We start from the raw sequence: 15,175 nt of genomic DNA, 5'->3' as shown, positions 1-15,175 counted from the left end.
CTCACCATTCAGCTACGCTCTCCTTCCCTGGTGTTTACCCCCCGGCCACAGGTCCTTTGCAGTGGGTGCGGGAGAACCCTGCCGTCCCTCACAGCAGCAGCAGTAGGCCAATGCCGATCACACTCATTTCCTCAGCATGTTTTATTTGGTGTGCTTGTTACACATGAGCCCAGGGTTAGTGTGAACAGCCTTCGTGGGATAGGCAGCCTAGAGGTGCTAAGGTTAGAGTGCTGAAGCAGTGCTGGAGTGGTGCAGTGCTGGTTCAGTATCGAGTGGGGAGGTGAGGACCTTGTGAGAAAAACAGCTCAGTGCATAGAGCAAGAGGGGCTCTAACATAATGCAGTTATCCAGTGAGGAAAGGCCAGGAGAGCATAATATTGGGACACAACCGTAATATCAGTAGATATGGATGGAATCATGACAGATGGTGGCCAGACTGTCCTTACCAGAACGAGTGAGGAACCTTGAACATTGTACTTGGCCTTTTTGTCCTATTATGACTGAGACTTGAGTGTACTCTATGTGCTAAAGGACATTGGACTTTTGGTTTTCTTCATCCCTGCACCTGCTACTGTGTGGCTATTCTTTTCCTTGTGTACTAGGAAGAAGGAATGGCTGCCATGTTATAGGTGAGCACAAGTCAACTCGAATGTAATCTATCAAATAGGGAACTTGTCACAGCAAATTTCTGAGGCATGGCCAGCCATACCTGAAGGTGGCTTTTGTGAGCAGGTGGGTAAAAAAAACAGGGCCAAAACCAAGGGCTGAGAATGTGGCTTAGCGGTACAGTGCTTGCCTAACATGCGTACATGAAACCCTGGTTTGGATTCCTCAGCACCACATACATAGAAAAAGCCAGAAGTGGTGCTGGGGGTCAGATGGTGGAGTGTAATCCTTGAGCCAAAATCCAGGGACAGTGCCTAGGCCCTGAGTTCACAAGCCCCCAATTTGGCAAAAATACCAAAACATCTGATTCTCATTTATTATCTCTGTCCCTCTCCCTCCCTTCCTCTCTCTCTTTCTGTCTCCCTCTTCTTCACTGTCCTGTTCTTTTTATTTTTTTTTGCCAGTCCTGGGGCTTGCACTCAGTGTCTGAGCACTGTACCTGGCTTCTTTTCTTCAAGGCTAGCACTCTACCACTTGAGCCACAGCACCACTTGTGGCTTTGTCTGTATATGTGGTGCTGAGGAATCAAAAGCCAGGGCTTCATGTATGCGAGGGGAGCACACTACCACTAGGCCATATTCCCAGCCCCGATTTCAGGCACTTTTAAACAAATGTACTTCAAGTAAAAAGTAAGAAAGGACATACTAATATCTAAGTATCAATTGTATAAATGAGATAACCCTCAGCCTCTCAAAAGGCCAAAGTACGTTGAATATTCACTAGATTTATTGGAAAGAACAGGAAAAATCAAGGCTTTCATTGTTTTTCTTTCTTTTTGCCAGTCCTCAGGCTTGAACTCAGGGCCTGAGCGCTGTCCCTGGCTTCTTTTGGCTCCAGGCTAGCACACTGCCACTTGAGCCACAGCGACACTTCTGGTGTTTTCTATATATGTGGTACTGAGGAATCAAACCCAGGGCTTCCCATATGCCAGGCAAGCACTCCACCACTAGGCCATATTCCCAGTCCCAGGGCTTTAATGTTTATAATATTTACAGTGTTATAAATGATCTAACAACTAGTGTTTACAAATGTATCCAAACATGATCTATTTTATATACTAAAATATGTGTTTTAAAGAAGTATTTTTTAAAGTACTTGTAATTCACATATGCCCTAGAAAAATTGGCAATCCATGGAATTATCTGTGTAATAGAAATATTAATGTCTTAGATTGGCTCTTGAAGTGCTAAACCCCTCATTGTTATCTAACACTTGGGTCACAGAGTAAATTAAGGATGAAATTAACGAATTCGTAAGCCACAACAACAATGAAAATACATCACAAAGAAACCTATGGGATACAGCTGAGGCAGTGCTGAGGGGCAAGATCATTGCCCTCAGCACAAACATTAAAAGAATGGAAGCAGAGCAGGTGAATAACTTCACAATGAAACTAAAACATTTGGAGAAACAAGAAATAATTGGGCTGGGGATATAGCCTAGTGGCTAAGAGTGCCTGCCTCGGATACACGAGGCCCTAGGTTCGATTCCCCAGCACCACATATACAGAAAACGGCCAGAAGCGGCGCTGTGGCTCAAGTGGCAGAGTGCTAGCCTTGAGCGGGAAGAAGCCAGGGACAGTGCTCAGGCCCTGAGTCCAAGGCCCACGACTGGCCAAAAAAAAAAAAAAAAAGAAATAATTGAATCTAAAATGACTAGGAGGAGAGAGATCACAAAGACTAAAGAAGAGATAAATCTGATTGAAAATAGATCAACAAATAAATAAAACTAAAAGCTGGTTCTTTGAGAAAATAAATAAAATTGACAGACCCCTTGCAAGACTTACAAAAAAAAAAGAAGAGGCTCATATCCGTAAGATCAGGGACGCCACTGGAAAAATTACAACAAATACACATGATATTAAAACAGCCATAAGGAACTATTTCCAGAACTTCTACTCACTAAACAACAATTTTACAGAAATGGATCAATTCTTAGAGAAGTATAAACTGCCCAAACTGAACCAAGAAGAAATACATCAAGTAATTAAACCAATAACTTACAGGGAGATACAGAGGATAATCAAGAGCCTCCCAACAAAGAAAAGCCCAGGCCCAGATGGATGCACCAATGAATTCTATAAAATCTTTAGTGAGGAGCTAATACCAATACTCCTCAAACTCTTCCGCGAAATAGAAACAGAGGGAGAAATCCCAAACTCATTCTAGGAAGCTAATATTATACTCATCCCCAAACCAGGCAAAGACCCAACAAAAAAGAGAACTACAGACCAATATCACTAATGAACACAGATGCAAAGCTCCTCAACAAAATATTAGCTAACAGGATCCAGAAACTGATCAAGAAAATTATACATCATGATCCAGTGGGCTTCATACCACAGACACAGGATGGTTCAACATCTGTAAATCAATAAAAGTAATTCACCACATAAACAGAGCTAAGACCAAGAATCATATCGTCATCTCAGTTGATGCCCAAAAAGCCTTTGACAAAATACATGATAACATCCATACATGATAAAAGCCCTGGAGAGAACAGGGATAGAACATTCTTTAAAACAATAAAAGCCATATACAACAGACCAACTGCTAATATCATATTAAGTGGGGAGAAACTAAAACCAGCCCCCTAAACTCAGGAACAAGAAAAGGATGCCCAATCTCCCCACTTCTTTTCCACATAGTGCTGGAATCCCTAGCCATAGAAATAAGGCAAGAGGAGGGCATCAAAGGGATCCACATTGGCCAAGAAGAAATCAAACTATCCCTATTCACAGATGACACAATCTTATATCTGAAGGACCCAAAAAACTCAGTCCCCAATCTCCTACACCTAATAAACCATTTTGGCAAAGTAGCAGGATACAAAATCAACCCACAAAAGTCTGCAGCTTTTCTGTACACCAGCAATGTACAAGCAGAAAAGGAAATTATGGAAATAATACCATTTACAATAGCTAAAAAAGAATAAATTACCTAGGTATCAACCTAACTAAAGACATGAATGACCTATTTAATGAGAACTATAAAAATCTAAAAAGGGGTGGCTGGCGATATGGCCTAGTGGCAAGAGTGCTTGCCTCGTATACATGGGGCCCTGGGTTCAATTCCCCAGCATCACATATACAGAAAACGCCAGAAGTGGTGCTGTGGCTCAAGTGGCAGAGTGCTAGCCTTGAGCAAAAAGAAGCCAGGGACAGAGCTCAGGCCCTGAGTCCAAGCCCCAGGACTGGCCAAAACAAACAAACAAACAAAAATCTAAAAAGGGAAATCAAAGAGGACACAAGGGGATGGAAAGACCTCCTATGCTCATGGGTAGGCAGAATCAATATAGTGAAAATGGCCATATTGCCCAAATTGTTATACAAATTCAATGCAATCCCATCAAGATCCCAGCTACATTCTTCACTGAAATAGAAAAAGCAACCCATAAATTCATATGGAACAGCAAAACACCCAGAAGAGCCAAAGCAATTCAGGCAAAAAAGCAGTGCAGGAGGTATCACAATACCAGATTTCAAGCTCTATAATACAGCCATCATATCAAAAACAGCCTGGTATTGGTATAAAAACAGACCTGAATAACAATGGAATAGAACAGAAGACCCAGAAATAAAGCTGCATTCTTACAGTCAGCTGATATTTGACAAAGGAGCTAAAGACATACAATGGAAAAAAACATAGCCTCTTCAACTACTGGTGCTGGGAAAACTGGGCAGCCATATGTAGAAAACCTAAAGTAGACCCTAGCCTATCAGCATCCACCAAGATCAACTCAAAATGGATCAAGGACCTCAACATCAGACCTGAATCTTTGAAACTACTGAGGGACAGAGTAGGAAAGACGCTAGAACTTATAGGCACAGGAAGGATAGAACAGAGTCCCAGGGGCAGAGCAGATGAGGAGAGTCTCGACGAATGGAACCTCTACAAAATAAAATGTTTCTGCACAGGTAAAGACAAGGCCACCAAACTACAAAGACAGCCAACCATATGGGAAAGGATCTTCACCAGCACAGGAACAGACAAAGGCCTAATAACTGCCATCTACAGAGAACTCAAAAAACTAAGCCCCTCCAAGCCCAGTAAACCAGTTATTAAATGGGCAAAGGAGCTAAAGAGAGACTTCACAGGAAAGGGATAAAAATGGCAAAGAAACATATGAGGAAATGTTCAACATTCCTGGCAGGAAAGGAAATGCAAATAAAAACAACACTGAGATACCACCTCACTCCAGTTAGAATGGCCTATACTCTGAACTCAGGCAACAACAAATGCTGGAGGGGATGCGAGGAAAGAGAAACCCTTCTCCACTGTTGGTGGGAGTGCAAACTAGTACAACCACTTTGGAGAACAGTATGCAGGTTCCTCAAAAAGCTCAACATAGACCTACCCTATGACCCAGCCATACCACTCCTAGGCATCTGTCCTGAACAACAGCTCCCAGGATATCAAAAAGACATCTGCACATCCATTTTTATCGCTGCACAATTCGCAATAGCCAAAATATGGAAACAACCCAGATGCCCCTCTACAGGTGAATAGATCCAAAAAATGTGGTACCTATACACAATGGAATACTACATAGTGATTAGAAATGATAAAATATTGGTATTTGCAAGGAAATGGTAAGAACTTGAACAATTAATGTTGAGTGAGACAAGCCTAGAACACAGGAAACAAAAGGGCATGGTCTCCATGATATATGACTATTAAGGTGTGTGGGGGGGGGGGGACACTAGAGACCAAGTCTGTAAAACAAAAAACTTCTTGTCAAATGGTATTTCCCACAGGTTTGGGTCAGCGACTTTACATTATGTAACTAAAACCAAACAACTGCTAAACATAGAAAGGTCTAAAATAGACCTCTCAGTGGATCACAATAGCTCAAAAGCTATATATGTATGATCACATAAGACAAGGATAAGCAAACTCTTTTGTTGTCATTATATTTAAAGTTCTAGCTGAATTTCCTTTGGCGTATGCCACGAGGCTACTGCATATGTTTTTGGTACACTGGGTATTGTATGTATGCCTACCTGATCTAGGGAAGGGAAAGAAAAATGAGGGTGTAAGATATCACAAGAAATGTACTCACTGCCCTAGTATGTAATTTTACCCCTTTCACACAACAACTTGTCAACAAAATTTAATTAATAAATTGAAAAAAAAACATACAGTTCATAGACTTGATTGTTTTACTACCATAGTCCACCCATTCGGGACCATTGTACTCACAGCGGGTGTTATGAAACTAGCAGTAGTTGGATGCTCTCATAGACTCACAGGATATTTTACACTGATGTATGGACATGCGGTCATCAAAACAGACCACGGTAAACGGGTGCAATTTGTCACTGGAATAAGGGCCATGAACATTACTTTTTGGAACACACACATTTGGGTAATGAGGCTGGTTCACAGTTTCTAAAAATGAAACCAGGTTCTCATGTTCTGAAAGTTCTTCTGCACGAGGGAAGGAAACAAAGTTTCAATTCAACTGGGTGTTTCCTTCTGTGAGAGCCCTGAAGAGAGAGGGGATAGGCTCATGCAGTTCTTCTACTGTGCTCTTTGAAGTGGGAGGAGTGTCACTGTACTTCCGAGGATGACACATACCACCACAATCACAGCACTTGTCCCAAAGTGCCCCAAAACACAGCATACACTCTTTAGAGCAGGAAAAATTTCCTTCTCCCGGCCCACGATGGCAAGCTCCTGAATGAGACATTTGCTCACACCACTAGCACAGAGTGCTTTGTTACAGCTCTGTGATTCAGGGAGACCCACCAGGGATGTCAGCAGGGCTACAGGAAGCCCAACACAGTGTGACTTCATGACTCTTCAAAGAAGCTGATCCTATCTCCCTCCAGGAAGCTCTCCAGTGACTTTCCCCCAAGGAGTTGGCACCCCCCCCAGGCTCACAAGGGTCACTGTAGAGAGTTACTTTGTTTGTTAGGTTGTTTTTTTTTTTTTTGTATTTGTTTTGTAACATTCTAATAGGCTAGGCTGCCATATTTCACTTAAAATAGGATTGTGAAAGAAGGATTCATAGGGTTTCAGGATTGGAGGTGAATGTAGGGGAGAGGAGGCCTGGGCCACTGTAGGTTTGTGGTGATTAGCCCCTGTCCAGCCAGACCAAGGGGAGATGATATTAAAGGTTTTGGCCCTTTCTCTACCTAGGAAGAAGGCTGAAGTGCACTCTATGCTTCTTCTTTGTCCTCTGGGAAAAGGTTGTTTTGAATAACTGAGAGCCGCCACTGCACAGAGTGACTGCCCGGGGTTCCCCCATGTTCCCTCCCCACAGGCAGTGCCTTCCACCTGAACAAGGACACCTGCCATCCTGCGCTGACCATTGCTGAGGAAGAGCTGACGGTGGTTCGAAGCGAAAGGAAAACCCCAGCCAGGGAGCCACCACCCAGCCAGACCCGGTTCAGCAGGTACATAACGCATGGCCCTTGAGAACGTTCTGGAGACTTCCCTAACCACACTGTCACAGAGGGAAAAGCAGATGGACAGACATAGCTGGTGGGAAGGTTGAGGCCAGTGCAGGCAGGGGAGATCTGAAGGTGACCTCTGGGAGGGCGGGCCCTCTGGACGGGATGGGAGGAGGGTCAGGAGTCAGTTAATAGTACAAGGAATCTCACCAGGCTGCAGCAGAGGGCGGGCCATGGAGGAAATGGGGGGATGGAGGACAAAGTCAAGGAGGAGAGGACTGTTGGAAGATTTAGTGCAGGATGAGATTTGCATTTCAGAAAGTTCACAGTGAAGTGTGGCAGGAAACAAGGGGTGGGGGAGGAAGCCCTGGGCCATGCTTCCACTTTGTAAACCCAGGTGTGTCGCCGTCATGGGAAATCTACTGGGAGGTGGAGGTGGATGAACGCTCCAACTACACTGTCCGTGTGGCTTCTGAAGACATCCCCAAACAGGAAGACCTCGGGGCCAGCCCCCACGCGTGGTGCCTGAGGCACACATTCGCCTCATCCAGGTAAAGGCCACTCTCAGACCTAAGGTTAAAGTTGGGAAGATCCAAGTACCAGGTTTGCACTTCCGCCATAACTAAGACCCAAGTTGCCTTGTATAAAATGTTCTCAGGCATCCTAGAAGTTGTGACCAGACCCTTTTCCTGAAGTCTGAACACCAAGAGAAAGAGCAGGTTTAAGTTAAAACCTCTGAAGTTCACTAGGTGCCAACACGGCTCTCCCCTCACTGCGCGCTATGGTTTGCTGCTCACAGTCGTGTCCTAGTGTAAGGAAGGTTGCCACAGCAGACAGCTCGGACACCCAAGAGGATGCGGGCAGTCCTGTTCAACACACACATTCTTAACCACGAAACCACGGATCTTCTCATGCTCAGCTGTAGTGTTACTTAATGGGTACAGCTTGACTTGAAACTCAGCTTTTCCTTTATCCAGTAAACCTGGAAGTGTAACAAAAATGGCTTCTGCTGTGAAGTGTGCTTGAACGTGGGCTTAGCTGTGTGGCTGGGAAAGCTTAGGGTGACTGACAGCACCTTCAGACGTAGAAGGCCACAGTTGGAACAAATCTCACACAAACCCAAATGCCACAGACCCCCACACTGTCACCCCCCCCCCCAGCACCCTCTGGATGCAGGGCTCTGACCCCAGCTTGGTGGGTGCTGTTGTGTTTGCCAGTGTTCTCTGCCATGCCCCTCCATGCAGCTTATTTAGGCCTTGAGTCGTGGCTAGGCCTGTCTTGGGGCTTGGGACTCAGGACCTGAGCTGTGTCCCTGGCTTCTTCTTCTTTTTGTCCTCAACGTTAGTTAGCACTCTACCTCTTGAGGTACAGCGCCACTTCTGGCTTTTACTGTTTATGTCGTTCTGAGGAATCAAACCCAGGGCTTCGTGCATGCTAGGCAAGCACTCTACACCTAAGCCATATTTCCAGCCCTGGACATCAATTTTATGAGGTTGTAGGAAACCGTAATTCTGTGACTCTTTGTTGTGAAGCCTACAGCTTTTCTGACTCTGGCGGCAAGTACTAGCGGAGATGACAACAGAGGCGGGAACACAAGGGAGCTACTACTATCTGCTATGTAAAAAGAGCAAACAAAGTGAAATTCCTTTAACAGTGCCTGGGCACTGTCTCTCTGCTTATGTGCCTAAAGCGAGTACTCTACCACTTTAAGCGATGTTCAGAACATGGCTTTTCGGTGCTTCATTGGAACTTCAGAGTGTCAAGAACACCCTGCCTGGGCTGGCTTTGACGCCCAGCCTTTGGAGTAGCTACAATGACAGACATGAGCCACTGGTGCCTGGCTGGCTGTTCCTGGAGGTCGTTCCAAGTCATGGGCCTTGTAGTTGTGCTGTCACCAACGAGGCCAAAATGACCCATGAGGGTGTTCCATGTCCTGAACACACTGGGCATCATGCCTTTGCCTAGAAAAGTGATCCTCACCACAGAGGTGACCATCAGGCATGGAGCTATCACCACACCCTGAGCGGGCAGCGCATGTGCAGTTGGCCAAGGTGACTGCTCAGCCACACCCATCAGCCAGAGCATTCACTGCCTTGTCATGGCCTCAGTGCCTGGTGGACTGGGGATGGAAAGGATCAGGGTATCCTCCTGGTTTCCCTGAGCCTCACCTGCCACTGGCCTGGGGCTAGACATGACAGTGCCTCTGTGGGCCACTGGTGAACAGAGATATGGGAATTGGACATCTCAGGGTAATAAGACCTCTCTTAGGGTGACAATTTCATAGGAAAAGAAAGCATAGGGGAAGAAGAGAAATCCACAGCAGGAAAGGAGCAGAAGGAGTTGAGTATCGGGGAGGAGGCCTGGATGGCTGGAGACAGGTTGGAGGAGGGTGGACAAGACAGGACTCAGGGCCCAAAGAACAGCCTCTCCCAAAGCGGCATTGACAACCAGCCACACACGGAGTAAGGCCTGGGATCCCCGAACCCTGCAGGCTCCAGCCAGGCCTCGTCCTTCTGGTTTCCAAGAGGAGGTGGCTATGGGCTCCACTGAGGCAGAAGGTGGGCAGTAGCAGTGCCCTGTTGAACTGAGCCCCCATTTTGTGTTGTTTTTCTGTCTGGTGGATGGGCCCTGGGGGCTCTTGAACCCTGAGGCCTCCCAAACAGCAGCCCACACTATCGCAGATGAGTCCTTGGCATCAGGGATGGGAGGTGGAACAGACAGGAAGGAGAGAGGAAGAAGAGAGACAGAGCCACCCCAAGTCCCAAGTTCTCTGGCCTGGAACTTGGTGGTCATTCCCCCTGTCCCATTCCTTAGCAGTCAGGTGTGGAGAAGCAGACTATGTGGAGGGGAGGGCCCTAGGGGCTTGGGCACCAAGAAGCTCCTGTGAGTGTGTCCTCTAGCTCAGTGGCCACATGCAGAGCCAAGCCACAGGGCTCAATTCTGGGAGTCCTGGAAGGAAACAGGCAGGTCTATGGCACAAGGGCCTGGTCTCTGAGTCTCAGCCATTCCCATCTGCCTAGGATCCCAAGAATGCCTACAAAGAATTTCAAGCAGCATTTTCTAGATGGCACAGCAGAAGCCTAGGGCTTGCTCAAGTTGCATTTAGGATTTTTTGCTAGTCCTGGGGCTTGAACTCAGGCCTGAGCAGTCCCCAAGCTTCTTTGTGCTCAAGGTTAGCACTCTGCCACTTGATCCACCCGCTACTTCTCGCCTTTTCTATATATGTGGTGCTGAGAAATCGAACCCAGGGCTTCATGTATACGAGGCAAGCACTCTTGTCACTAGGCCATATTCCGAGCCAACGCCTTTAGTTTTTCTTTTTTTTAATCTAATTGTTAGATCAGCAAACTTATTTTCTTTTAAGCCATTCACGTGAAAACAGCTTGTTTTTGTTTTGTTTTGTTTTGTTTATGTTGCCAGTCGTGGGGCTTGAACTCAGGGCCTGAGCACTGTCCCTGGCTTCATTTTGCTCAAGGCTAGCACTCGACCTCTTGAGCCAAAGTGCCACTTCTGGCTTTTTTCTATATATTTGGTGCTGAGGAATTGAACCAGGGCTTCATGTATATGGGGCAAACACTTTACCACTAGGCCATATTCCCAGCACCACACATTTAGTTTTCTGTGCTGCCAAGGGAGAACCTGAGTGACGTGGGCCATTTCTGGTTCTTGGTGAGATGGGGACTTAGGAGCCCCAACATTTGATGATCTGGCAGGAAGTAGCCTGAATGGGATCCCCAGGGATCAGGGCCAAGTGGCCTTGGAGCCTCTGAGAAATGTCACCTCCAGGGTCCCATGTGGGTGGGGAGAGACAGTGTGCTTAGGACACCACATGGATTGATCTCCCTGAAGGTGGACACCACTGTCAGGGGCTAGGTTGGGACACTGAGCTGGAGGTGGGGTCACCCTGGCCAGTGGGGGTCTGGGGTAGGCCCATCCAAGGCATGAACAGGGAGGGTACTCTGCAGAGGTGAGGGCAGAAAGGCTCAACTGATGAGCTGTGGAGCGATGACCTCACAATGGCTCAGAGAATCTAGAGCCCTGGTGCTTCGAGGCAGCCACAGTCCATACAAGCCACAGACCGTGCACTTGTATGGATCGTGACTATTGAAAAATGTTTGGTTGTTGTTGGCAAATTCGTCGAGGCTCAGGCCTGAATGAAAGGCGGAGAGGCTGCTTGGCGCGTGTCTGTCCATGCTGGCTGCGCCCTGGCCTCTGCCGTCGCCTCCGGAGATTGTTCCGGAGGACAACACAGGTGACATGGGGCAGTGAAGGGCCGGAAACTGGTGGGCCGACTCACCAGGCTCCCTCATAGGCTCTCCCTGCCGTGTGTTTGTGTGTGTGTGTGTGTGTGTGTGTGTGTGTGTGTGTGTGTGTGTGTGTCCTTCTTTTGTGTGGGGTCTTTTCTCTTCAGGTACCTGAGTCAAGTGAGTGGTGATGAGTCTTCTGGTCACACTTGACCTGTCCCTCCATGGTCGTCCTCTAGAATGAAGATGGCTTGGCCCCAGGCATGGAGGTGGCCTGCGGGTCCGAGTTCTTCAAGGCAGGCACACCGGAGGAGCATGTAGAGCGCTTGGTGCTTGCCCAGTTGATCCAGGACTCCATCTTTATCTACAATTTCTTAGACACCTACAGGATGTTTCAGGACACCCAGGAGGTCCTGGATCTACTTTTCCAAAGGTGAGTGCCAACTGGAATGGGATGGGGTTCCTCAGCTGCACTGGGAGCCTTGGGAATGAGTGTGCCTAGAAACTCACTCTCTGGCAGTTGTTTTTGCCTGGGCAATCGAGCAGGGAAGTCCTTGGAGAGGCCAGGCCTGGCTGGCAGCTTCCATTGTCCCGTGTGGGGCTGCGGGCTCTTCCCTTTGACTCTGTTTGTTTGAGGCCTCCCACAAAGCAGTGTCTCTCATTAGCAAGAAGGAAAGCGATGCTTGCTGGGCGAAGGGTGTCAACCTAGATGTAGACAGAGCAGGCATGTCTAGGGCAGAGGCAAGACACCTGGACTCATCAGTTGATCAGGGCAAGAGCTGCTTGTCCTCATGCAGGGCAGAGATAACAAGTAGCACGAATGGTAAGGCCATGATGCAGGCAATGAGCTAAGAGATGGGAGAAGAGCAGGATGTGCCAGCTGTCCTGGGCTGGCCAGTGATACTTAAATTCCTCCACAGGTTCAAGACTTGTGAAGCCCCCATGGGCTCCTCAGGACAGATGGCTGCCCTTCCCCACTGCAGCCAGGAGGTCATTCCTCGGGACCAGCTCTGCTAGTGAGTGGAATTTGATTGCCAGGGAAGGCCCATGCCTCCACAGTGCTGACAAATGTGTGTGTGTGTGTGTGTGTGTGTGTGTGTGTGTGTGTGTGTTTTGCAGGGTGAGGCTTGGCTAACCGAGGAGCCCTCTGCTCTTGTACTTGTCACCAGAGACTTGGGTTGCGGGCTCCATCTGTGGGAGGAGGAAGAATCTAGGGGCTGGGTACTAGTATACAATACCAGTGGAGTCTGAGGCTCAGCACAGAGCCCTGTGAGAATCCATCCTCAGCACAGCCCATGTCATCCAGGCTTGCCCAGCTCTCCTTAAGGTCCAGCTTAGGTCAAGGGACATGTGTCCTTGGACAGGTCCCTGGACACGCTGTTAGGAGCCAGGATGACAGCTCAGGGCCACCCTGAGGCACATCAGCAAGTAGAAGGTGTGAAGTGTGTAGACAGCCCATGTGGGTTGCTGGGGAAGGAGGCAGAGGAGTTTCCAAGGAAATGTGTCAGAACCCTGTGCGTGCCAGGCAAGACAGCAAGCCTTTTTGGAGTCTAGCGTGTAGAGGCCCAGGGGAGAGAGCAAGAAGGTGGTGCAACTTGCAGAAGAGGACAGAGCTGTTTCCAGCTGTGGGTCTTGCAGCGCTCCTTGCAGCTTGTCTGCAGGCCTGGCCTGGGATGGCTTGGCACTGGTGGCATAGCTCAAAGGTGCTCGTGTTGGCAAATACTGGTCTCTGCCAGGACTTTGAGCAACATAGGGGGATAAAGAAGACCATGGGAGGTGCTGGCCTTTTTTGAGACTCTGCTTGCCACCCATGTGCCTCCAGTGCCATCTCGGGTCTCATAAACACCTGGCTGGATCATCGCCCCCAGGACTTTTTAGAAGCTGCCCAGCATCCGTGCCTCCAGCGCCTCTTGGTTCATCTGCGGCTCCATATGTGTGGCTCCGAGGTGGAGCGCGGTGTCTCCCATCTCCTGGCGCAGTTGGGGATCCAGGAATCCATCCAGGGCAAGTCCATGGGTGCGGAGCCTGCTTCAGAGTTGTGGGCTGGGCATGGTGGATGATTCAGGGCAACCCAGGGAGCAGGCTCCCAATGGAGCCCTGGAACCGGAGCAAGACAAGCATGGGCCCAGCTTGAGCTCTAGGATATGGGGAAGATGCCATGCTGGGAAACCCCAGGGTGGCGGGTGTTGTGGGACTCCTCAAAGACTGGGCTGCAAAGCAGTCGTGGAGATGGTCTTGTGTCTTCCTGCAGCTCCAGCAGCAGCCCCACTGGTGACTGTGACCCCGACTCCCGAGCTGGATTGCGCTCCATGTCTAAAGGTGGCCCCCAGCACACTGGGTGGAGCACGGACGGCTGCCCAAGCGGAGACCCCTTCAGCCTTGAATCCGGCTTGCAGGCCTCTGGGAGCCCAACCAGTGTGTGTGGATGAAGAACCACGGGCCACGCCGGCTCTGCTGCCACGGCCTGAAGGGGCAGGAGCAGCCCGCGGGGAAACGTCATCATCCCCCACTTGGGCTTCGGAGCTTAGTGGCCAGGGACCAGTGGCGGCCAGTGCTGAGCTGGAGCCCTCCTGCTCCGGGGCTCCTGGGTTGAGTGTAGGAGAAGCAGCAGTGGGCGCTGGGGAGATGCAGCCCTGCTCCAGCTTGTCGCCTGTGCTTGGGGCCCAGCCTGCAGCAGAAGCCATCGCTGAGGCAGAGCCAGCATCCACCTTGGCTCCCCTTCTAGGCGATAGTTCTTCAACCTTCAGTCCTGAGTTGGAGCTGCTTCTGTCCTTCTCTCTCTTGCTCTTTGTCCTGGGAGCTACAGCTGGGCTGCTCTCTGGATTAGTAGTACTGACTCTGCTGCTCTGTGCCATGAGAGCTGTAGGCTCTTGTGTCCCATCGGAGCCAGCTTCCCCCATGGCTCGGGGCCCCGGTGCTGATGGAGCTCCAGCATGGAGTGCTGCCAACAGGGAGCCGTGTGCCAGCTGGGCTCGTGTGCTCCCTTGCAGCCAGCCGGCCTTTAGTGCTGAGCTGCCAGTGTTCCTGATCCTGGCCCTGGCGCTGCTTCTCTCCGGAGGACCCGACCGGCTGCTCTCAGCTGTGGGAGTACTCATGCTGCTGCTCCATGCTTTCAGAGCACTCAATTCTTGTGCCAAATCAGAGTCACCTACCAGCTTGGCTCTGGTGCACAGTGCTCAAGGAGCAATGGGAAGTAGCGATGACAAGGAGCCCAGTTTTCCCTTGTCTCCTCGTCTCAGTCTCAAAGAACCAGACTCCAGTGCAGAACTGGAGGTGCTTCTCACCCTAGGTCTGTTGTTCTACCTTCTTGGAGCACCAGCTGTGGTGCTCTTTCTGGTTGGAGTACCGGCCATGGTTCTTGCCGTGGTCAGAGGTATAGAATGTCACGCAGACTTGGAGCCATCGGCCACCTGGGCTCAGGTGAACAGTGTAGATGGAGCTCCACCCTCCAGGCCTGCGGCGGAGCCACGATCTAGCTCGGCTCCAGGATTCAGTGTCAGAGTCGCAGCCCCCAGTGCAGACCTGGACGTGTGTCTGCCCCTGGCTGCGATGGTGTCTCTGGTGCAAACACCAGTTCTGGCATTGTGTGTTGGAGCAGCACTATATATTGTGCTCCTCCTCGTAGGAGCCCCAATTTCCCACACACCATCATGGAGTGCTCGGATGGGGCCAGATTCCACCATGGTTTCAGATCTCAGGCGTGAGGACACAGCAGCCTCCGGGGATGAGAGGGAATGCCCGAGAAGCTCGACTCCGGTGTTGGGCCTGCTTTCAACAGCAGCAGGCGATGCCTGTGCTCCAGGGCTCGCTGCCTGGAGACCTCAGCAAGTGTCCCATAACTGCCTGGCCGTGGTGAAGAAGCAGGCTC

General features: G+C 49.4%; 1 pseudogene; it reads right to left on the bottom strand.

Moving 5' to 3' along the window:
• Positions 1-4,556: 4,556 nt before the first annotated feature.
• Positions 4,557-6,503, bottom strand: LOC125368197 (annotated as a pseudogene).
• Positions 6,504-15,175: the final 8,672 nt, after the last annotated feature.

Source organism: Perognathus longimembris, chromosome 20, assembly GCF_023159225.1.
Source record: "Perognathus longimembris pacificus isolate PPM17 chromosome 20, ASM2315922v1, whole genome shotgun sequence".
NCBI lineage: Eukaryota > Metazoa > Chordata > Mammalia > Rodentia > Heteromyidae > Perognathus > Perognathus longimembris.
The sequence above is the reverse complement of the archived record's forward strand: the minus strand, read 5'-3'. Positions and strand labels throughout refer to the sequence as shown.